General features: G+C 44.4%; 1 pseudogene; it reads left to right on the plus strand.

The window, feature by feature from the left end:
* The first annotated feature begins 15,433 nt into the window (after positions 1–15,433).
* Positions 15,434–16,268, plus strand: LOC123850637 (S-phase kinase-associated protein 1-like; annotated as a pseudogene).
* Positions 16,269–23,910: the final 7,642 nt, after the last annotated feature.

The raw sequence follows: 23,910 nt of genomic DNA on the forward strand, positions 1-23,910 counted from the left end.
ACCAATGCGTCCCATAGCCAACATGACTGAATCTGAACAACGGTATTTGAGTGAAAGAAACCAGATACAACAGAGTTCATTCTGGGGGCGCCTGGGTGGCTCAGTCTGTTAAGCGTCTGCCTTCGGCTCAGGTCAGGATCTCAGGGTCCTGAGATCGAGCCCTGCATCGGGCTCCTTGCTCAGCGGGGAGCCTGCTTCTCCCTCTCCTTCTGTCTGCTGCTTCCCCTGCTTGTGCTTTCTCTCTGTCAAATAAATAAATAAAAATCTAAAAAAAAAAAAAAAAGTTCATTCTGTATGGTTCCATTCATATAAAGTCTAAGAATAGGCAAAACTAAGGGTGACAAGATCAGAATAGTGCTTAACTGGGTTTGGGAAGGGATAAAGGGAACCTTCTGGGGGATGGAAATGTGTTGTACTCCAGAGGACAGTGCCAATGTCTGGAGACATTTCTGGTGGACACCACTGGTGCAAAGAGTGAGAGCACCTGGCATCTGGTGGGTGGAGGCCAGAGATGCTGCTAAACGTCCCACAGTGCTCAGGACAGCCCCCCACAACAGTTATCTGACCCAAAATGTCAATAGTGCTGAGACTGAGAAGTGCTGGTGTATGGTTTAAATTGCTTACACATGATCCAGGAATTTCCGCATCCTTGTGGAGACTCGCCATTATTAGAAGCACAATCTGAGTGGCAGAGATGACTAGTTACCCTGAGGGTAGACTTGTCACTTCAAAACAGCTGCCCAATAAGGGACATTTCCCAGCCCCCTTTGCATCTGAGTCCAGCCATGGGATTCGTTCTTGCAAATAGAATGTGAGCAAAAGCAAAGAAACAATGTGTGTTAGCTCAGGGCCAGGCAGTTGGGAAACGTGTGCTTTGTCCACTCACTGCTCCCTGCCAGTGCCGGATGCCGACAGTGATGGACAGCCATCAGTCAACTGGCGACACAGTGCGGGAGAGCGATGTGAACTGGAGATAAACTTCTGTTATGCAACCCCGAAATGTTGGGGTTTATTTGTTACAGTGGCTACTGTTACTGTAATAGAGTAGTCAATAAAAAGTATAGTCTCGGAAGGGCAGACCTTCCAAGCTGATCTATGAAGGAGTAGTTAATTTCACTTGTAAATTCTCTGCGAGCAGGGATCATATGGTACACATTTTCTTAATCCCCCATGATACTAAGCACCATCTGTCCTTTCTCTCTCTCTTCTTTCTTTCCTCCCTCCCTCCCCTTTTCCTTCTTTTTCTTTTCTTTCTCTTCCTCCCTTCCTTCCTCCTCCCTTCCTTCCTTCCTTCTTTCTTTCTTCTTTCTACTTTCTTTCTTTCTTCTTTCTTTCTTTCTTTCTTTCTTTCTTTCTTTCTTTCTTTCTTTCTTTCTTTCTTTCTTTCTTTCTTTCTTTCTTCCTTCCTTCCCTCCTTCCTTCCTTCCTTCCTTCCTTCCTTCCTTTCTTTCTCTTTCCTTTCTTTCTTCTTTCTCTTTTTTCCCCCAAAGTCATATAGCTCTATGGATTGGAAGAGAACTTAAGTGTCTTTTTGTAATCTTTCCAAGGTACTATTTATTGGACCACAAAACATCAATTCCTACACTGTCATCTCATGTGTTTTGGGGTAGGATATACCTTACCTAATGCTCGGAATTGGGTTCTGATTGACTTAAGTCAATTGATACATTTTCTTTTCCCTAGCATCAGAGTTTGGTTCACAGATGGGCACATAACCAAGTCAAAGCCAATAAGATAAGATATTAGCTGGGTGCCTGGGTGGCTCAGTTGTTTAAGCGACTGCCTTCGGCTCAGGTCATGATCCTGGAGTCCCGGGATCGAGTCCCACGTCAGGCTCCCTGCTCAGTGGGGGGTCTTCTTCTCCCTCTGACCCTCTTCCCTCTTGTGCTGTCTCTCATTCTCTCTCAAATAAATAAATAAAATCTTAAAAAAAAAAAAGATATAAGATATTAGCTGAGGCTCCTGAAGGGAAAACACTTCTGTTAGCGTGTGTGCGTGTGTTTTAAGTAGGCTCCCAGAGCCTACTTAATGCAGGGCTTGAACTCACGACCCTGAGATCAAAACCTGAGCTGAAAGCAAGAGTCAGACACTTAACTGACTGAGCCACCCTGGCGCCCTAAGACCTAAGTTCTTTCTGCATTTCTTCTCTGCCGCTTTCAGCATGTTAGTTCTGCTCACTTGTGGTGGCAAAATAATGCCCGCAATTCCAGACATTCAGGTCACAATGTCATGTATCTCTGTTAATGAGAAAAACCTTTCCCAGAACCACTCAGCAGATTTTTCTTCTTGTCTTGTTGCTCCAGAAGATATCCCGTAACAGTGCGCAAACCGATCACCGGAAAGGGTCTGGATCAATATGACTGGCCTGTTTCCATCTTGATTCTGTTCCTCAGGCTGAGGCTGAGACCAGGACCCATCTCTCTGGAAGTACATGGCCACCAGGAGAAGGGGAAAACCCGATCACAACCAGAATCCTGATTTAAAAAGGGAGAATTTAAAAAATAATAATAATAAAATACAAAATAAAAAATAAAAAGGGAGAATTTTTTTGAACAGGCCAACAATAGTCTGCAGTATCTTTTGCCATTTATTACAGATATTCATATATATGTTATATTGTCTATTGCAAGAAATAGAAAGCCCAGAAGGAAAAAAAAAACGGAGAAATTTATCAGCATGCACATCTCAGATGATAGGGACATTCAGCTTCAGATATGGCTGGATCCAGGCAACAATATCATCAATATTTGGTTTCTCTTTTCATCTCTTGTCTCTGCTTTCTTGAGTGCTGACTTTATTCTCAGGCAGAAGCTTACCAAATGATGACCAAATGATGACCACAGAAGCTACAGTCTTATTCCCTACTCAGCAATGAGTATCTTTTAGGCAACTGTTCCAACAGAAGTTTTAAGAATTGAGCTTCAGGGCGCCTGGGTGGCTCAGTTGGTTAAGCGACTGCCTTCGGCTCAGGTCATGATCCTGGAGTCCCTGGATCGAGTCCCACATCGGGCTCCCTGCTCGGCAGGGAGTCTGCTTCTTCCTCTGACCCTCCCGACCCTCCCCCCTCTCATGTGCTCTCTCTCTGAGTCTCTCTCTCTCAAATAAATAAATAAAATCTTTAAAAAAAAAAAAAAAAAAGAATTGAGCTTCAATGACTTGACTTGGATCACAACCCTATCCTTGAACCAATCACTATACCCAGGAGGAATGGGAAATTCTCATTGGCCAATCATAAATCTTGTCTCCATGGGGCACCTGGGTGGCTCAGTCAGGTAAGTGTCTGCCTTCGGCTCAGGTCATGATCCCAGGGTCCTGGGATCGAGTCCCGCATCAGGCTCCCTCTGCCTCTGCCTTTCTCTCTCTCTGTCTCTCTTGAATAAATAAAATAAAATAAGTAAATAAATAAATCCTGTCCCTACCTCTGAACCAGAAAATGAGGTCATCACCATATCCAAGCAGATTAAGAATGTGGGAAAAGGGGCACCTGGCTGGTTCTGTTGGTAGAGTGTGCAACTCTTAATCTTAGGGTTGGGAGTTCGAGCCCCACGTTGGGTGCAGAGCTTACTTAAAAAAAAAAAAAAAGAGGGGCGCCCGGGTGGCTCAGTCATTAAGCGCCTGCCTTCGGCCCAGGTCATGATCCCAGGGTCCTGGGGTCAAGCCCTGCACCAGGATCCCTGCTCAGCAGGAGGCCTGCTTCTCCCTCTCCTACTCTCCCTGCTTGTGTTCCCTCTCTCTCTGTGTCTCTGTCAAATAACTAAATAAATTTAATTTTTTAAAAAAATTAAAAAAGAAATAAAAAATAAAAATAAAAAAAGAAAGAAAGAAATGTGGGAAAAGAAACCAGAATGCTACCAAATTGCACTTGAAGTGACTGGATGACCCTGAGGGCACCTCCCAGTCCCAGCATGCTTTGCACGGAGGCAGGAGAGTTGGGTCTCTAGGTCCTTCATTGAATCCTACCTGTGGTTCAGACCTGTTTTCTGTACTTTGTCCCTTAGGCCAGGGCTGCTCAGAGGCTAATGTGCCTATGAATCATCTGGGGGGATTTTTTCAAAATGCAGAGTCTGATTCAGCAGGTATGAGTTGAGGCCTGGGGGTCCACATTACCAGGGGCCACGTTGAGAGGCGTGGAGTCTAGTGCCTCCTGTATATTATGTCACCTTTCCAGAGGAAACCACAATTGAGTTAAGGAAGAAAAGCAGATCATATAAACTTCCCTTTTTATTTTTTTTAAAGATTTTATTTATTTATTTATTTGAGAGAGAGAGAATGAGAGAGAACACATGAGAGGGGATAGGGTCGGAGGGCAAAGCAGACCCCCTGCCGAGCAGGGAGCCCGATGCGGGACTCGATCCAGGGACTCCGGGATCATGACCTGAGCCGAAGGCAGTCGCTTAACCAACTGAGCCACCCAGGCGCCCCTAAACTTCCCTTTTTAAAGAAATTTAACTTAAAAGGCGAGTCAATTTAAATAAAAAAAATATTAAGTAAATAATAATGAGGTGGTTTGTGGCTGTGGCAAAAATCCCAAAGGATTTTTCTGCGAGTGAGTGACTAAACTTTGGGGAACTCTGGTAGAGCCAGAATCTCTTCTAGAATTTTTTTGGCTGAACCAAGCTGAACCAAAATTCCTTGCATGAAAACTAGTGCTAGAGAAATCTTTTTTTTTTTTTTTTTTAAGATTTTATTTATTTATTCGACAGAAAGAGACAGGGAGAGAGGGAACACAAGCAGGGGGAGTGGGAGAGGGAGAAGCAGGCCTCCCGCGGAGCAGGGAGCCCGATGCGGGGCTCGATCCCAGGACCCCGGGACCATGCCCTGAGCCAAAGGCAGACGCTTAACGACTGAGCCACCGAGGCGCCCCCATGGCCTCTTTAAACCTGGGGGGCTACTTTTTTCAAAACAAGACCTTCATTTTTGGGAGAGGAGGCATTGTGTACCCTAATTGCCGGTTGCAAAAACCAAGTGGCCAGGGCGTCTGGCTTTTGAAGTCTTGCGGAACATACTTATAAAAGTTGGCAACGCTGGCAAGGCCCGGAGTGGCATCCAGAATCCAAGGCCTTGAAAGATCCCAGCGTGTTTATTTACAGAAAGCTTGCCTTTGCTGACCAGGCCGCTGGAAACCCAGCTGGGCGGCGGAGAGACCGCACGCGGGTGCGCGCATGTGTATCAGTGCGCGCGCGCGCGACCGTCCCTGCTCCTCCAGCTCCTCCAGTTCTCAACACCCGATTCCAAGGAACTGAGGCCCGTGTCACCTCGAAGTTACTTTCATTTACCCCTGGCACATCAAATGCGCATTTCAGAGGGGCTTGACAAGGCAGAGAGAGTGCAGACTAACCCCAGAGGGGAAGTTCAAGCCGGTTTTTTGCCACCCTTATCTGCACCAGCGGCCTCCCAAATACTCAAATCTCATTTGCATTAATTCCGTGAAAAGTGAAAACTGGTAAAACAAGATCGCATGTTTTGATTCACTAAAAAATCTTTATTCCACAACATGGCTGCTCAATCTGGTTAATAGTGAGGAAACCGCTAAGGCTGAATAATGGGGTCATTTTTTCTTTTCTTTTTTTTTTAAGAGAACAGCCTTACTGTATCTTCTGTGTCTGAAGACGAAGGATAAAGGAACCCATACTAATTCTTTGGCTTGCCTCTGACCAAATAAAATCTTTGGTAGGCTGGCCTTCTCTCTCCCCGTCCCCCCTTTCTTTCTAAACTTTATTGAATATTTCCTATGATCCTGCTATCTGTTTGGGATATAATAAAAACCCAAACAGGGGTGCCTGGCTGGCTCAGTCGGTAGAGAGGGCGACTCTTAAAGCCCCACGTTGGGCCTAGAGCTTACTTCAAAACAGAACGAAACAACAACAGAAAAATCTCAGCTCAGATGGAGTTCAGTTTCTGGGCAGGAGTGACAAACTCAAATGTACAGCATGAGCCCGGGATGCAGGGAATAGAACTGGGTTGTGTAAGACAATAGGTGATAACTTTCACTCGGCTTCAGTGTCTGGGAGTATCAGGGAATGGTGGGAACTGTGGTAAACTGGAGAGCCTGTGCCCTTCTCCAGGTTCTCATACTGACCATGCAGGAAAGGAGACCCTTTTTTCCCACACCCTTGTGTTCACATTTTGAAAGAAGACAGAAACTGATAGAAATCCAGATCCTCAGTTAAAATCTACCAATATCCAAAGACTGGCAATTGATTTAGACTTTTTAAAACATTGTATGGGTCAAATGGAACATATCTTTGTTCTGGAGTTGACTAGTCTAAAAGAGTAGCTTTCAGGGGCGCCTGGGTGGCTCAGTCCTTAAGCGTCTGCCTTCGGCTCAGGTCGTGATCCTAGGGTCCTGGGATCGAGCCCCACATCCGGCTCCCTGCTCCGCGGGAAGTCTGCTTCTCCCTCTCCCTCTCCACCTGCTTGTGTTCCCTCTCTCGCTGTGTCTCTCTGTGTCGAATAAATAAAATAAAATATATATATTTTTAAAAAGAGTAGCTTTCAAACGTTTTTGATCTTGATTCACAGTAAGAAATACATTTTATGTCATGATGGCTCTTGCATGCAACACACACTCCTGAAATGTAAGTTTCCAGAATACTTTCCTTTGCTCTGGGTGATGCAGTATTTTCTTCTCATTTCTATTCTAGTCTTATCCTATCCTAACCTACTCTTTGACAAAAAAGACTGGATGGGAGAGATTAAATTGCTTTCAAGACACATTAATGGATCAGTGCACAAAGTATGGAAAACCGAGTCACAACACGAGTCGCAGTGATGCTCAGCACTGGCTACACGTGAAATCAGTTACCTGGGGAATTCCGAAAAAACACTGATGCCTGAGCCCTACCCCAACTAATTAAATCGTCCATCTGGGCACAGGGGTCTGGGCTTTGGAAGGTTTCCAATGCACGGCCACTACTGAGAACCCCTGCTCTGTATTCACTTCCAGACCTAACTTGGAATCCAGGCGTGGTCTTTTCTAGCTGTGTGTCCTGAGGCAATTTGCTTCATCAGAGGCTCCCTTTGCCCAGCTGGAAAAGGGGGATGATAACTAGTACTTAGCTTGTTGAGTTGCTCAAGGATTAAATGAGATAAGATATGTAAAGAGTTTTGCACTGGGGCCTACAGTACTATATATGTGGCAGATGCTCTATCAATAGGGGCTATTGTTATGTGTGGGAAAGACAAATTTAAACAAATGAGTTATGCAGAGTCCCAATCAGACCTTCTATTGAAAGACCGCAGGTTCTGTTCACCGTTTCTACCTGCTGCCTCTGATTGCGTGGGGAAGTGGTCGGGCTTTGTTGCTTTTACTGGAGTTAGTAGGAGAGATGCTGGCAGAGCTGAATTCATTTACATGTTGCAGATGTGTGATTCTTGTTAAAATAATTACACTAGTAATAACAGTAACACAGATATCCGGTGATCAACGATCCTAGTTTCCTGGGGACTGAAGGGTTTTGCAGAAAGTGAAGATAGGTGTCCAGCTCATCCTGGTTTGCTCAAGACTTTCTGAATGTTAACACACAATGCACAGGCCAAATCCGGCCCACTTTATTGTTTTGTGGTTTTTTTTTTTTTATTTATTTGACAGAGAGAGACACAGCGAAAGAGGGAACACAAGCAGAGGGAGTGGGAGAGGGAGAAGCAGGCTTCCCGCAGAGCAGGGAGCCTGATGCGGGACTCGATCCCAGGACCCTGGGATCATGACCTGAGCCGAAGGCAGACACTTAACCATCTGAGCCACCCAGGCGCCCCTTTTTGTGTTTTTTTTTAATTGAAATTTTTGTTGAGCTAATTGTGGATTTCACATGCGGTTGGAAGAAATAATACAGAGAGAAGCTCCTGGCTGGCTCAGTCAGAAGAGCACGTGACTCCTAATCTCGGGTTTGTAAATTTGAGCTCCACGTTGGGTATAGAGATTACTTAAAAATGAAAATCCTGAAAGAAAGAAAGAGAGAGAGAAAGAGAAATACAGAGTGATCTCTTGTATAAATTTGCCCATTTCCCCCCAGTGATAACATTATGCTAGTATACACGTACACAGGAAGTATAATATCATGTTCAGGCTATTGACATTAATACAATCCACCAATCTTATTTAGATTTCCCCAGTTTACCTTGTACTCATTTGTGCATGTGTGTGTGTATTAGTCCTATACAATTTTTTAGAAGATTTTCTTTTTAAAGATTTTATTTATTTATTTGACAGAGAGAGACAGCGAGAGAGGGAACACAAGCAGGGGGAGTGGGAGAGGGAGAAGCAGGCCTCCCACAGAGCAGGGAGCCCGATACGGGGCTCGATCCCAGGACCCTGGGATCATGACCTGAGCCGAAGGCAGACAGACGCTTAACGACTGAGCCACCCAGGCGCCCCTAGAAGAGTTTTTTAAATTAATTTCTTTTTGAGAGACAGAGAGAGAGAGAGTGGGCATGGGAAGCAAGGGCAGAGGGCAGAGGGAGAAGCAGATTCCCCACTGAGTACGGAGCCCAATACTGAGCTCCATCCCAACACCCTGGGATCATGACGTGAGCCAAAGGCAGACGCTTAACCGACTGAGCCACCCAGGCGCCTTAGTCCTTTACAATTGTATCATCTGTGGTTATGTATCTACTGCCATGGTCAAGATGCTGAAACAGTTTTAACGCCACAGGGGTCCTTCACCATGCCCTCTTGTAAGCACTCCCACCTCTCCCAGATTATACACCAGTCTTCATCCCTTACTCTTAGCAACCACTAATCCAACCCCTATTTCTAAAATGTCATTTCAAAAATGTTATACAATTAGAACCATATAGTATACTACAGGGATTTTTTTTTTTTTCCGGCTCAGCGTAATTCCTGGAGATTCATCCAAACTGTAGTGTGTTGTGTATCAATAGTTCGTGCCTTTTGACGGCTGAGCAGTATTCCATGATAAGGATGTGCCTCAGTTTATTTACCTGCTGAAGCACATCTGAGCTGGTCCTTGTCTTCGGTTCCTTGTCCTGTTTTTAAAGAAAAATATAAACTTTTATTGGCACACGGCCATGCCCATTTGTTTACACACGGTCTGTAGCCGCTTTCCAGGGTTGGATAGTTGCACCACAGACCAGATGGCCCACAACATAAAATATTCACTACCTGGCCCTTTATAGGAAAAGTTTGCCAACCTCTATTCTAAGCACTTCACATATATTAATCTACTTGACTGTTATCACATCCATATGCTGTTGCTCTGATCATTACTCTCTTTTTTTTAAAGATTTTGTTTATTTATTTGTCAGAGAGAGAGAGAGAGAGAGAGCACAAGCAGGGGGGAGCAGCAGGCTCTCCGCTGAGCAAGGAACCTGGTGAGGGACTCGATCCCAGGACCCTGGGATCATGACCTGAGCTGAAGGCAGATGCTTAACCAACTGAGCCACTCAGGTGTCCCCATTATTCTCCTTTTACAAGGAAGTTGAAGCACCGAGAAATGAAGTCATTGCTGAAGGCCACGCTGCTGAGTCAGATTTTGAACTCAGGCCGCCTGGTTCTAAGTGGCTCCCTCCCAACCGATGATGCCATGCTGCAGTCCATTAACTCAAGGCAGGGGACCGCAAAACAGGAAAGGCAGCTTCCCAGTGACTTCTCTTGGCAGGCTGAGGGGATAATATGTGCCCCTGGTCCCTTGCCTTCTCAGGAGAATAATGCTTAGAGCAGAGCTAAAACTTCCCACCGGTTTGAATGTAATGATTCCACATAGACTTTCTTTCATTTTTCCAGGACTTAACCAAGGCTCAGACCCAGGGCTTGGTCACCTGGTTTCCACAGCTCTGCTGGCAAACTGGAAAATTTGCACAGTCATGTCCACTTGTCTCCCAGGGATCTTCAGATAAGTAGGTACCTGCTCCCAGAGAAAACTCCCTGGACCGGGGGAGGCTAATTGGTGGCTTTTTAACAAAAATAACTTCCTTTCCTTATTTTAGACGGGAAGCCGTATGCCCAGGTGGGAAGATTTGCGTCTCCCTTTAGGGCGATCTTGATTTTCCCAGGATTGATGTGGGCAGTTTCTGGGATGCAGCATTTTACTAAAACCGGGAAGGTCTCAGGCAAACCGGGAGGAACTGGTCACCCTAGTCCCAGCCCAGATGTGGAGGGAAAGGGTGGTTTTCCCAAAAGACGAAGATTACAAAAGTAGCACGTCTGTTCTTGCAGATGCTCTTGGTTTGTTCTTTTTTTCCTAAATGACTTGAGCGCTCCACGCAAACAGAGAGGTTCTTCACCAGTACCCAGTATCTATTTCTTGAAAACAGGGGCCCTAGCCTACCTAGCCCTATATAGTCATTCTCGTGTTCAGGAAATGGATCATGAATGTAAAACTATTTTCTACTCTACCCCCTCCTGCTCAAATGTCCCCAACTATTCCAATCAAGTTTTTCATAGCAGCATTTTTTTTTTTAATTCTCTTTCAAGACAGTGTTTTGTTTTTTAAAAAAAAAACTGTGTTTTTTTTGTTTTGTTTTGTTTTCCAGAGTCTAGGACAGTTCTACAAAATGTCCCTTAGTTTGGCTTTGTCTGATTGTTTCCACAGGTTTCAGTTCAGGTTAAACTGTTTTGGCAAAATACTACAAACATGATGGTGTGCATGTCCCTTCCTGAGGAATGATTTTTAAATTTCTAACAGGTGACCGTTCAATCTTTCGGAGGAGAAAATATTGAAATCACTGAAAGGAGAAGTACCCTGGCCTAGGTCATATCTACTTCTTAGTTGGTGAGCCCAGACTAATTTTGGTTTCCGTTTCCCTCTGTGTCTACGTAGTTCCTCAGCTTTCTGAGTTCTTAAAAATAGACCCCCTGCCCCCGCCCCCACCCCTCCTGCCATAGTATGCTTTTTTTTTTTTTTGGTCAGCACTCTGCTAAAAAAACCAAAACACTTTTTTTTTCTTATTATTTTTGCACACGACTCGGTTTTCTCCAACAAGGCCTGAACTGCTATTGTTTGCTGCAAACTTCTTTGCATCCAATCCTTCCTCTTTTCAAGATAAGGCCTGTTTTTCCCAGGGCTCAGGGAACCACACCTACAAGAGCTGTTCCAGGCACGTACAGCATTGTTTTCCTTTCTCTGATAAGCTTCTTTTGCTGAGAGCACTCCCTTTGTCTCTTACCTGTCTCCACAGCCCTCTGCGATTCACTTGTATTTTCTTTCTTTTTTTTTTTTAATTATTTATTTATTTATTTGAGAGAGAGAGAGAGAGAAACAGCATGAGAGGGGATAGGGTCAGAGGGAGAAGCAAGCTCCCCGCTGAGCCGGGAGCCCGATGTGGGACTCGATCCCAGGACTCCGGGATCATGACCTGAGCCGAAGGCAGTCGCTTAACCAACTGAGCCACCCAGGCGCCCTCACTTGTATTTTCTTGTGATAGTGAGGCCATTTCTCTTAGGATGCCAGTTGATTATCCCTGTGCTGTCTGTTCTTGATAGCCAGTTAGCTGACCATCCCCAGAATCATGGCTTGATTCTAAAGCTTGAACAGAGCACATATCAGAACCTTTGGGGGCCCCGGGTGGCTCAGTCGGTTAGGAATCTGCCTTAGGCTTAGGTCATGATCCCAGGTTCCTGGTTGGGCTCCCTGCTTAGCAGGGAGTCTGCTTCTCCCTCTCCCTCTGCCCCTCCCCCTGCTCATGCTCTCTCTCTCAAAGTCTTAAAAAAAAAAAAAAGAACCATTTGGAGGGCTTGTTAAATCCTAACTGCTGGGCCCTACCTCCAGAATTTCTGATTTAGTAGTTGTGGGGAGGGCTAGAGGATTTACATTCCTAACCTGTTCTAGGTGATGTTAATGCTGCTCGTCCATGGCCTACATTTTGAGAATCACTGGCATAAGCTGGCATTTATATAACAGCAAACCGATTATATTAAAGTATTTAATTAATTAATTAATTTATTTTTAAAGTAAGCTCTACTCCCAACATGGGGCTCGAACTCATGACCCCAAGATCAAGAGTTGCATGCTCTACTGAGCCAGGCAGGTGCCCCTCTATTGAAATATTCTAAAGTAGGGCGCCTGGGTGGCTCAGTTGGTTAGGTGACTGCCTTCGGCTCAGGTCGTGGTCCCTGAGTCCTGGGATCGAGTCCCGCATCGGGCTCCCGGCTCGGCGGGGAGCCTGCTTCTCCCTCTGACCCTCTCCCCTCTCATGCTGTTTTTTTTTCTCTCTCTCTCTCTCTCAAATAAATAAATAAATAAAATCTTTAAAAAAAAAAGAAATACTCTAAAGTAAATTACAGACATTATAACACCCACAAAACTTGACAACCCCCTCTTCCCAGGGGCTCAAACGTCTGCTTTCCCTTGTTCCCCGCATCTAATCCATCTTGAAGTTTTCTCTGTCCTAGCTTCAATCTGTACATCTGTACCCCCATCCAGCCTTCCCTCCTGCGCCATCCTAGCCCAAACACATGTCGCTTCTCACCTGCATACCCACCTACTACCTGGTCCTCTCCCAGTCCTGCCCCCCCATCACCCACCTGATCTTTGGCACCTGAGTCAGATCATGTTGCCCTACCAAAAACACATCCAGTGGCTATTGCTATCACAATTGATTGCAAACTTCTTTTACAACTGACAAGAGCTTGCATGCCCCAGCCCCTGCCTCCCTGCCTGCCATTAATGTTTACTTCTGCTTGGCTCATCACACTCCAGCTGCACCTGAGGCCTCCGGGTTCTGCATACACCAAGCCGTTCCTAAAACAGGTAAGCCTGGCTGCCTCTAGGGACAGAAACTTGGCATCTCGGGGAGAGCAGAAGAAAGGAGATTTTTACCCTGCCCCTTGTAACTTTTTAATTCTTTTTATTTTTTTTTTAAGATTTTATTTATTTATTTATTTGTCAGAGAGAGCGCACAAGCAGGGGGAGTGGGAGAGGGAGAAGCAGGCTCCCTCCTGAGCAGGGAGCCGGATGCGGGACTCTATCCTAGGACCCTGGGATCATGACCCAAGCTGAAGGCAGACGCTTAAGGACTAAGCCACCCAGGTGCCCCTCACTGATTTTATATAAACTTTATTTCAAAAGGGAACATTGGGGCACCTGGGTGGCTCTGTAGGTTAAGTGTCTGGCTCTTGATTTCGGCTCAGGCCATGATCTCAGGGTCATGGGATCGAGTCTGTGTTGGGCTCCACACTCAGCGGGGATTCTGCTTGATATTCTCTCCCTTTCCCTCTGCCCTTCCCCACACGTGCACTCTCTTTCCCTGTCTCTAAAATCAATAAATAAATCTTTTTTTTTAAAGGAAACATTATATCAATGTGTAAGGAGAAAACCTGAGTCCCTTGACATAAATGGAAGGTAGAGTTAAAGACAGTGAAGCAACATAACATGATTACATTTTGGCTAGATATGGTTACTTGCTGGAAACTTTAGGATTTCTGATGGCTTGTCCTTTGTTCAAAAAGGAAATTGCACCACACTGAGACTTCCTACTGAAGGTAGAATTGGAAGATGATCGAAAAGGGGTGATTTTCTCATAATGCTATTTAGAGTTGTCTGAATATTTGACTAAAAATCATCTCACCTGCCCGTGGGAAAACATTGAGTTCAAGCAGCTCATTTCAGAAATAGAGAAACTGAGGCCCAGAAAGGGGAATGTATTTTCCCCGGGACACTCATTTGGGAATTTATCAAGTTCTTTGGAAGGTAAGCTTTGATAATGGAAGCTACATGGGACAAGGTCTGGAACACAGCAAAACTCAAGAAACGTGTCCTAACATGTTTGTCATCATTTCTCTTGAGTAGTTATCATCTGTGTAACTTACCTGTATGGGGCAACTGACATTTGAATTTTTTTTTTTTTTAGTAGGCTGCACCCCCAGTGTGGAGTCCAATGCAGGGCTTGAATCATGACCTTGAGATCAAGACCTGAGCTGATATGAAGAGTTGGACACTTAACCAACTGAGCTGGCCAGGTGCCCCGACATTTGATCATTTTTGTCCTTAACTAAATTTTCAGTTCCTTGAAGGCAGGGAATGTATCTCATAACATATGCTTTATTTATTTTATTTATGTATTTACTTATGTATTTTTTCTTTTTTAGTAGTCTCTATGCCCAACTTGGGGCTCCAACTCACGACCCGGAGAGCAAGAGAGTCACATGCTCTACCACTGAGCCAGCCAGGTGCCACATCAATAAAAGCTGATTTTTTAAAATATATGTTATAAGGGGTGCCTGGCTGGCTCAGTTGGTGGAGCATGTGAATCTTGATCTTGGGGTCATGAGCTGGAGCCCCACGTTGGGTGTAGAGATTAGTTAAAAATAAAATCTTTAAAAAAAAATCAGCTTTTATTGAGATATAGTTCCCATACCATAAATTCACCCACTTAGGGGCACCGGGTGGCTCAGTTAGTTAAGCGTCCCACTTGGGCTCAGGTCATGATCTCAGGGTCTGGGATTGAGCCCCACATCAGGCTCCATGCTCAGTGGGGAGTCTGCTTGCCCCTCCCCCTACTGGTGCTCTCTGTTTCTCTTAAGAAATAAAATCTTTAGGGGTGCCTGGGTGGCTCAGTCATTAACCATCTGCCTTTGGCTCAGGTAATGATCCCAGGATCCTGGGATCGAGCCCCGCATCGGGCTCCCTGCTCGGTGGGGAGCCTGCTTCTCTCTCTCCCACTTGCCCTGCTTGTGTTCTCTCTCTCGCTGTCTCTCTCTGTCAGATAAATAAATAAAATCTTTAAGAAAAAAAGAAAGAAAATCTTTAAAAAAAATTCACCCACTTAAAGTGTACAATTCAAATAAAAATATATTAAGAAAATTAACAAGTCTACAATGGTTTTTCGTGGATTCACATCTACTACCATCACTGCAATCAATGTTACATTTTCATCACCCCCCCAAAAAAAACCCTGTACTCATTAGCAGTCAATCACTCTTTATGCCTTGCTCCCCCCATCCCATGGTAACCACTGAGCTATTTTCTGACTCATGGTTTTGCCTGTCTGCACATCTCATATAAATAGAACCCTACAATGTGTGGCTTTTGGTGAGTAACATCTTTCACCAGGCCTAAAGTTTCAAGATTCACATATGAAGCATCAGTACTTCAGTCCTTCTTGTGACCGGATAATATTCCACTAAAGGATACACCACATTTTGTTTACCCATTCATCAGTTGATGGACACGTGGGTTGTTTCCACTTTGGGGCTCTTACGAAGAAGGCTGCTATGGACAGTCACGTGCAAGGTTTTGTGTAGATGTATGTCTTCAGTTCCTTTGGGTATCTACCTAGGAGTGGAGTTGCTGAGTTATGTGGTAACTCTAGGTTTAACCTTTTTAGGAGCTAGATTGTTTTCCAAAGGACCTGCTCCATTTTGCATGGTATCTTACACTATTTTGCGTCCTATATTGGTTTAGAACTTTTGGTTGCAATAGATGGATCTACTTCAGGAAAGGGTGGGCTTCTGGTAAAAAGATTCACTGGAAGTGGCCTTGTTCTCCGCCTTTCTCTTCTCGTACGTGAGACCGCTCTGTTCTTGTCAGCCTACAGCCCGCAGTCGGCCTGAGACCGAGCACCATGCCTTCAATTAAGTTGCAGAGTTCCGATGGAGAGATTTTTGAGGTTGATGTTGAAATTGCCAGTCTGTGACTATCAAGACCATGTTGGAAGATTTGGGAATGGATGATGAAGGAGATGATGACCCAGTTCCTCTACCATATGTTATCGCAGCAATATTAAAAAAGGTCATTCAGTGGTGCACCCACCACAAGGATGATCTCCCTCCTCCCAAGGATGATGAAAACAAAGAAAAGCGGACAGATGATACCCCTGTTTGGGACCAAGAATTCCTGAAAGTTGACCAAGGAACACTTTTTGAACTTATTCTGGCTGCGAACTACTTAGACATCAAAGGTTTGCTTGATGTTACATGCAAGACTATTGCCAATATGATCAAGGGGAAAACTCTTGAGGAGACCCGCAAGACCTTCAATATCAAAAATGACTTTACTGAAGAAGAGGAAGCCTAGGTACGCAAAGAGAGCCAATGGTGTGAAGAGAAGTGAAATGTTATGCCTGACACTGTAACACTGTAAGGATTGTTCCGAATACTGGTTGCACGGCTCTGTTTATAATTGTTAATATTAGACAAACAGTAGACAAATGGCAGCAGTAAATCAGTTGTTTAAGCAGAATATTGTCCTCCTTGCATGTGTAGTTTGAGTACAGATTCCAAATGTATGGCTGTGTTTCTTCTAGTATGATCAAAAATTTCTTTTTTCTTTGCTCTAAATAAACCTGAACTGTGGGTTCTCTGTAGAAGGTGGCATTTTGGGCTTTCTGAAACTCTCTTTGTAAAGCGATTTCTGCCTAGTTTATTGTCTAGTTAACTTTAGTTTAATGACCTTTTAAAAGTTGGCATTGTAAATAAAACAAGTTGAAAAAAGTTTTCTGAAATAGAATTAACAACATATTCTCTTTATTCATGAGTTGGAAACTGGAAAAAGGCTACCTGAGGTCAATGTTTTGAGTGGGGTTATTAGGATGTCTTCCAGCTTCCTGGAGTCAAGGAGTACCACTGGTATTGATTAGCCTGTATGTAGTAGGGCTCCCTTAATTGGATCTAAGGACTTGTTTTTGCATTTTTAATCCTCAGCTTTGACTATGTTGGTTAGAGACTCAGTTACTACTCAGTTTGTGGTTTTGGGGGGAATATAACTAGCCAGTCTGTTAGCTTTTCGATTAAAAAAGACAAATAACCCAGGGTGCCCGGTGGCTCAGTCGTTAAGTGTCTGCCTTTGGCTCAGGTCATGATCCCAGGGTCCTGGGATCGAGCTCCGCATCGAGCTCCCTGCTCCGCAGGAGGCCTGCTTCTCCCTTTCCCACTCCCCTTGCTTGTGTTCCCTCTCTCGCTGTCTCTCTCTGTCAAATAAATAAAATCTTAAAAAAAAAAAAAAAAGACAAATAACCCATGTGGTTATGTCATCTTCTTAAAATCATGGATCCCATGTGGGGGAAACTTCACACTATTTGCATGTAAAAAATAATTTAACCTTTAACGTTAAAATGCCTGGCAAAACCTAGAAAGCATCCATCACGAATGCAAGATACTTTCAATAAAAAGTAAGTTACGTAGTAGGTGGTAAATGGTTTGCTTTTGTGTACTTAACTGTGTCTCTTCACTTACTATTAAATGAGTTAAGTATATGCACGGTTCTGTAGCTGGAGACAGCTTGCAGGAAATTCATGTCCTAGCTTGCTGGAGGCTGCTGACCTAACCATCGGGTTCTGTTAGACTTGTGTCTCTTCTGATTGTCATGATCTGGTTCCCTGGAGCCAGTGCTTCAGTTATTAACTGGTGCACGTGGCCGCACAAGACTGCACTCATTGTTCCCAGCCTCTGCCCAACAGTAGAATGAAATTTTCTTGGTGCTTGAGACGGCTCACAAATTGTTATGTCTTTTTCTTTCCTCCTTGTGCTCCCTTTTCTCTTGCTTTCCCATTTAGCATCATCTGTATTCACATGGAGTCCTACTGCATTCTCTTCATGTTTACTGTGAGCTGTTTTGGCTCAGATCATTTGCTGATAGTAGTTTGCCTCTGTACTTCACTTCTCATTTGCCCTGAATCTGTATCTTATTTAATAAAGTCCCATATACTGTAAAAAAAAAAAAAAAAAAAATTCACTGGAATCTTGCCTGTGGCATAATCTTTTTTCCCCTCCATGATCCTTACAGAAAGCCAGCAAGAGCGGATTAAAGAAACCTCATAGAAGGAACAGACTCAGGATCATCTCTTGTTACCCATTTGGTCATGCTGCCATCCTGCTGCTCCCGGGATGCCCCAGGTGAACCCCCACCTTTGTGCCCTCTGCCTGTAGTTCCCTTCCCTCAGATATTTTGAAGGCTCCTGTCTTGTCACCATTCCTGCATCACCTCAAATGTCATTTCCTTTCAGGAGCCTGACCTGACATCCTAAGGTAGCCTCACCAGCCCCCAACCTCTGTTTTGTCACCCTGTAGTTATTTCTTTCCTAGCCTTGGTCATTTTCTGTAATGATTTTGCTTACTTTTGTGTTTGCTTTGGGATTATCCATCCCTCTTCCCTGTCTCTCCACCACCACCCCCAACCCAGAACTCAAGCTTTATGGGAGCTGGTCTGTCTTCACCCTGCTATTTCCCATTTTAAAATAAGTGCATGCGTGTTACTTCACACGGTAAAGGGGACTTTGGCAATGTGATTAAGTTAAGGATTTTGAGATGGAGAGGTTATCTGGAATTATCTGAGTGGGCCTGATGTAACCATAAGGGGTCCTTATAAGAGGGAAGCTGGAGTGTCAGAGAGAAGATGTGACAACTGAAGCAGGGGTAGGACTGATGGGACTCCTGGCTTTGAAGATAGAGGGGGGCCTTGAGCCAAGGAATGTGGGCAGCCTCTAGAAGCTGGAAAAACAAGGAGACAGATTCTCCCTAGAGCCTCCAGAAGGAATGCAGTCTTCTATTTTAGCCCCATAAGACCCACTCCAGACTTCTGACATCCCCAACTGTGAGATAATAAATTTGTGTGGCTTTAAGCCACTCGGTGGCAATTTGTCATAGCTGCCACGGGAAATAAAAACAGCACTTAATAAGCACTCAGGTCAGAAGGTGAGTGAATGAAGGCCTCCCAGGCACTCCGAGTTCGGCTGGTCTTGGCCACATGGTCACAGGCTTCCACCATGCCTCTAGCGAAGTTAGCGCTCTGCCCTTCACCAAGTTCAATTACTTTCTCTATCTCTGGGTCTCGATGGGGCGTCTTGTTTCCCTCCCTGGCACCTACCAGCTTCTCACTCTCTATGCTGCTTGGTTCTTGGTCAAACTCGTTTATCTTTATATACATGAAATATGTTGTCCTTTTCTCATATTTTGGTTCCTTTTTTCTGTCTTTATAGGCCACTCTATTATATCCCATCTCTTCCAGGGTTCCTATCCTCACATCCTATCTGCTGGGGGTCTAATCGCGTCTCGACTTGTCTGCTGAGTCCTGGCTCAAGGAGGACTGTTTCTGGAGGCTGTACTTGGGGACCCTAAGAGCCCAGGACCTCACTTACTGTGCTCTCATTTGCATTTCAACCCAAGACCCTCAACGCCTCCCTCTTCTGGCTCTCGCAGTATCAGTGTGCCCTTAACTGGTTTGGTTTTCAGTTCCATTTTTGTTTTTTGGCATGTGGGGATTTCCCTCACTTTCTTGTGAACTCAGTTTTTCTCTTGAAAGAGTGTTTGTTATCTTTTACCCAGAATTGTCAGATGTTTTTGTGTGGGGCGGGTCAGGTTCTCTGAGCCTGCTCTATTGCTGGGGAGGAACTACCTTCGCTTTTCTTCTTTTTTTTTTTTCTTTTTTCTTTTTTCTTTATTTCTTTTTTTTATTTGAGAGAGAGAGAGAGCACATGAGAGGGGTTAGGGTCAGAGGGAGAAGCAGACTCCCCGCCGAGCAGGGAGCCCGATGCGGGACTCGATCCCGGGACTCCAGGATCATGACCTGAGCCGAAGGCAGTCGCTTAACTGACTGAGCCACCCAGGCACCCCGTTTTTCTTTTTCAGTATCTTCTTTCTGCCTCCTAGCTCTGAATATTCAGTTTCTATTCTTCAGGTCCCACCCTAGTCCATTCTCTCTGCTCTTTAGCCCTTCAGTTGCAAATCCTTTTATTAACTAGCTGATTCACTCCATAGTTTTTGTTTTTAAGTGTATTTATTTATTTATGTAATCTCTACATCCAATGAGGGGCTCAAACTCACAAGCCCCAATATCAAAAGTCACACCCTCTTCCGACTGAGCCAGCCAGGCGCCCCCTCTATAGTCTTTTTTTTTTTTTAAGATTTTATTTATTTATTTGACAGAGAGAGACACAGTGAGAGAGGGAACAGAAGCAGGGGGAGTGGGAGAGGGAGAAGCAGGCCTCCCGCTGAACAGAGAGCCCGATGCAGGGCTCCATCCCAGGACCCTGGGATCATGACCTGAGACCTGAGCTGAAGGAAGATACTTGATGACTGAGCCACCCAGGTGCCCCCACTTCTATAGTTTCTAATTCAAATTCACACTGAATGGAAATCTGACAAATCAACCTATTTCCTGTTTGGCCCAATATTTTTGCGCCCAGCCACCTCAAAAACCACTAGTCAGCCCATGCATTGGCTGCTCTTGGAGCTGATGCCCAATTGTGAGCCAGTCAGCAGTGGCGTGAGCAGAAGTGACCAGTTAATGGTAGGTACCAAAGACAGTGACTTCTGCCCTTCCTTTAGAAGGGACCCGTGGGTGGGGCAGTCATCATAATTGATGCATAGTGGCTTAGCCTTTTTTTTTTTTTTATAATGACTATCCTTAACAGACTCTGCAATCCAGTTGATTGATAATAGCCAGAGGGTGGTTTAAAAAAAAAATTCTTTTTTTTTAAGCTAGACTCTTCTCTTGGCTTATACATTCACCCCTGGCATAGATAATCGTTTTCATGCCCCAACACATCCATTCCTCCGATGTTCCTACTCTATAATCACTAAATAATTAGAAGAAGGTTTATCCTTTAAATAAGCTCACTGTCATCACTTTAAAACCTAACTTCATCAAAAAAAAAAAAAAAAAAAAAAGAAGGAAACTGCAATTCCAAGACTGGGGTCAGCCAACCTTTAAAAGCTTTTGAGATTCCATATGATGGGATGCCGGGCAGCCAGTAAAACATAATGAAGCTGCTCAGTGTGTTCCAGTGTGAAAAGACCTTCCAGATACCCACCAAAAGTGAAAAAAGTTAAGGGCAAAGTAGAGCATATAGTGTACCATCATTTGTGTTACAAAAATGTATCTCTCTCTCGGGGCGCCTGGGTGGCTCAGTCGGTTAAGCGACTGCCTTCGGCTCAGGTCATGATCCTGGAGTCCCGGGATCGAGTCCCGCATCGGGCTCCCTGCTCGGCAGGGAGTCTGCTTCTCCCTCTGGCCCTCCCCCCTCTCATGTGCTCTCTCTCACTCTCTCTCTTAAATAAATAAATAAATAAAATCTTAAAAAAGAAAAAAAATGTATCTCTCTCTCTATATGTGTGTTCATTTGTAAACGCATCTCTTAAATTAACACCTACGAAACTGGTAATGGCGGTTGGCTCTGGGAGAGTAGTTGTGTGGTCAAGGGATTTTACCTGGCATCTTGTTTGTGGAATTAATTTAATTAATTTATTCATGTACTTTTATTTGTTTTTTTGACAGAGAGAGGGGTGGGGGAGGGGCAGAGGGAGAAAGAAAAAGTCTTTTTTTTTTAAAGATTTTATTTATTTATTTGAGAGAGAGAGAGAATGAGAGAGAGCACATGAGAGGGAGGAGGGTCAGAGGGAGAAGCAGACTCCCTGCTGAGCAGGGAGCCCGATGTGGGACTCGATCCCGGGACTCCGGGATCATGACCTGAGCCGAAGGCAGTCACTTAACCAACTGAGCCACCCAGGCGCCCCGAGAGAAAAAGTCTTAAGCAGGTCCACGCCCAGCGTGGACCCTGATTCGGGGCTGGATCTCACCACCCTGAGATCACGACCTGAGCTGAAATCAAGTGTCTGACGCTTAACTGACTGAGCGCCACCCAGGTGCCCCTTGTTTGTGGAATTTAAAAAGAAAGCAAAAAGAGGAGGGACAGTGAGAGGGAAAATGTAAAAATAGCCCCAAAGCCAAGGTGGGAAGATTTTGCCGGCGTGTCCTCAAATTTATCCTTCTCTGGAGGGGAAGGGGTGGGATTGAGTCTGGTTCCTCAAGGCCACCATCTCCCAGACCATCGCCTACCCACTTGTCACTTGAATTTATCCTTGGCTGGGCGGGGAATGGGCAGGGAGTGGGGGATTTGGTTTTCAGTTTTATATACTAATTCTGGCAAAAAGGCTTGGGGTTATGAAAGAGAATGTATGGGCCAAAAAGTCGCCCTCCTTGCTCACTGCCTTTAAGCATTTGACTGTGAATCACAGTGACGAATATATTTCACACTGTGATTCAGTATTCACACTTCTAAATATACTTGAGATAAAAATTTTAAGAAACAACGCGTATTATGGGAGATCCACTCTGATATTTCATAAAATTCCATCACCGTGTTTTAAAATAGTGGGCAAATCCCATGATGTTGATTTCCAAACCCACAAATGGGTTTTGATTCACTATCTGGAAAACATATCGTCTCCTGAAGCCAACTCCAGTACTGCCTATTGGAGACACTTGATGTGGCCATCTTCAAAGATGTCTTTTCCCATCTGAAACAAAAGCTCCAGGAGCGCCTGGGTGGCTCAGTCGTTAGGCGTCTGCCTTCAGCTTAGGTCATGATCCTGGGGTCCTGGGATCGAGCCCCGCATCGGGCTTCCTGCTCGGTGGGAAGCCTGCTTCTCCGTCTCTCACTCCCCCTGCTTGTGTTCCCTCTTTCATTGTGTCTCTCTCTGTCAAATAAAAAAGTAAAATCTTTAAAAAAAAAAAAAAAAGCTCCAACTTCGGTGATTCTTCCATTTCAGAACTTTGAGCTGCCTTGATCCAAAACATGACCATTGCTAGAGAACATCTCTGTCTCCTCTCATGGCCCCCTCTGGTCCCATTCCTCTGCTAGTGCTGGGAGGGTCCTAAGTTTGACATCATGAAGTTCATTTAGAAAGATTTCATTAAAGCAGTGCCCGGGTGGCTCAGTAGGTTAAGCGTCTTCCTTCGGCTGGGGTCATGATCCCAGGGTCCTGGAATTGAGCCCCATGTCAGGCTCCCTGCTCAGTGGGGAGTCTGCTTCTCCCTCTTCCTCTGCCTGCCACTCCCCCTGCTTGTGCATGCTCTCAGTCAAGTAAATAAATAAAATCTTAAAAAAAAAAGATTCTCTCCCTCCCTCTGCTCCTCTCATCCCCTTCCTCTCTCAAGAAAAAAAAAGGCTTCATTAATAAGATCTCTACTTCTTTATATTTTATGATTACTAGTACCTGTTAAAATGTTGCTTTTAAGAGAGAGGTACAAGGAAATTCATTGTAATAGTAAAAGAAAGGAAACAAACTGAATGTCTACTAATAACATCCACATACTTATAAAAAAAAGCATGACAGCTCTCTATGTACTTTATGATAAGGTCCTTGCCAATAAATTTTCATGATACATTACTAAGTGATAAGGGGCAAAACATTGTGGACAGTATGCTCTTGTTTATATAAGAAGCAACACATCTATAAGTTTGTGTAGGTGTAGACTATCCCTGGAAGGACATGGTGATGGTCAGGGTACCTGGCTGGCTCTTGATCTCAGGGTCGTGAGTTCGAGCCCCATGTTGGGTGTAGAGATTACTTAAAAATAAAATATTAAAATATTAAATAAAATATTAAAAATATTTAAAAAAGAAAAAAAAGGAGATGGTGATGGTGGTAATCCTTGGAAAGAGGACGACTGGTGAACAGGAGTAGGGAGAAGCTTTCTTTTTACTCTATACCACTTTATACCTTCGGATTTTCTACCATTATTTATTTATTTATTTATTAAAGATTTTATTTATTTATTCGACAGAGAGAGAGACAGAGAGAGAGCACAAGTAGGCAGAGTGGCAGGCAGATGGAGAGGGAGAAACAGGCTCTCCGCCGAGCAGGGAGCCGGATGTGGGGCTTGATCCCAAGACCCCAGGATCATGACCCGAGCCGAAAGCTGCTGCTAAACGGACTGAGCCACCCAGGCGCCCCTACCATTATTTAAAAATGTTTTCTTTTCATATCTCTAAAAATGTGAAAATTACTAATTTCACAACTGCATTAACCACAATGGACGCTTAAAAAAGAGCTTTATTGAGATATGATTCACATGCCATAAAATTCACCCTTTTAAAGGGTATGCCGCAGTGTTTTTTTTTTTTAGCATATCCATAGTGTCACGCCATCATTACCGCTATTTAATTTCAGAATATTTCATCCCCCCAGAAAGAAATGCTGCACCCCTCCTTCGCCACCATCCCCCATGCCCCCAT

Source organism: Mirounga angustirostris, unplaced genomic scaffold (assembly GCF_029215605.1).
Source record: "Mirounga angustirostris isolate CCGP_5_RB_7025 unplaced genomic scaffold, mMirAng1.0.hap1 SCAF_10, whole genome shotgun sequence".
Taxonomy (NCBI): domain Eukaryota; kingdom Metazoa; phylum Chordata; class Mammalia; order Carnivora; family Phocidae; genus Mirounga; species Mirounga angustirostris.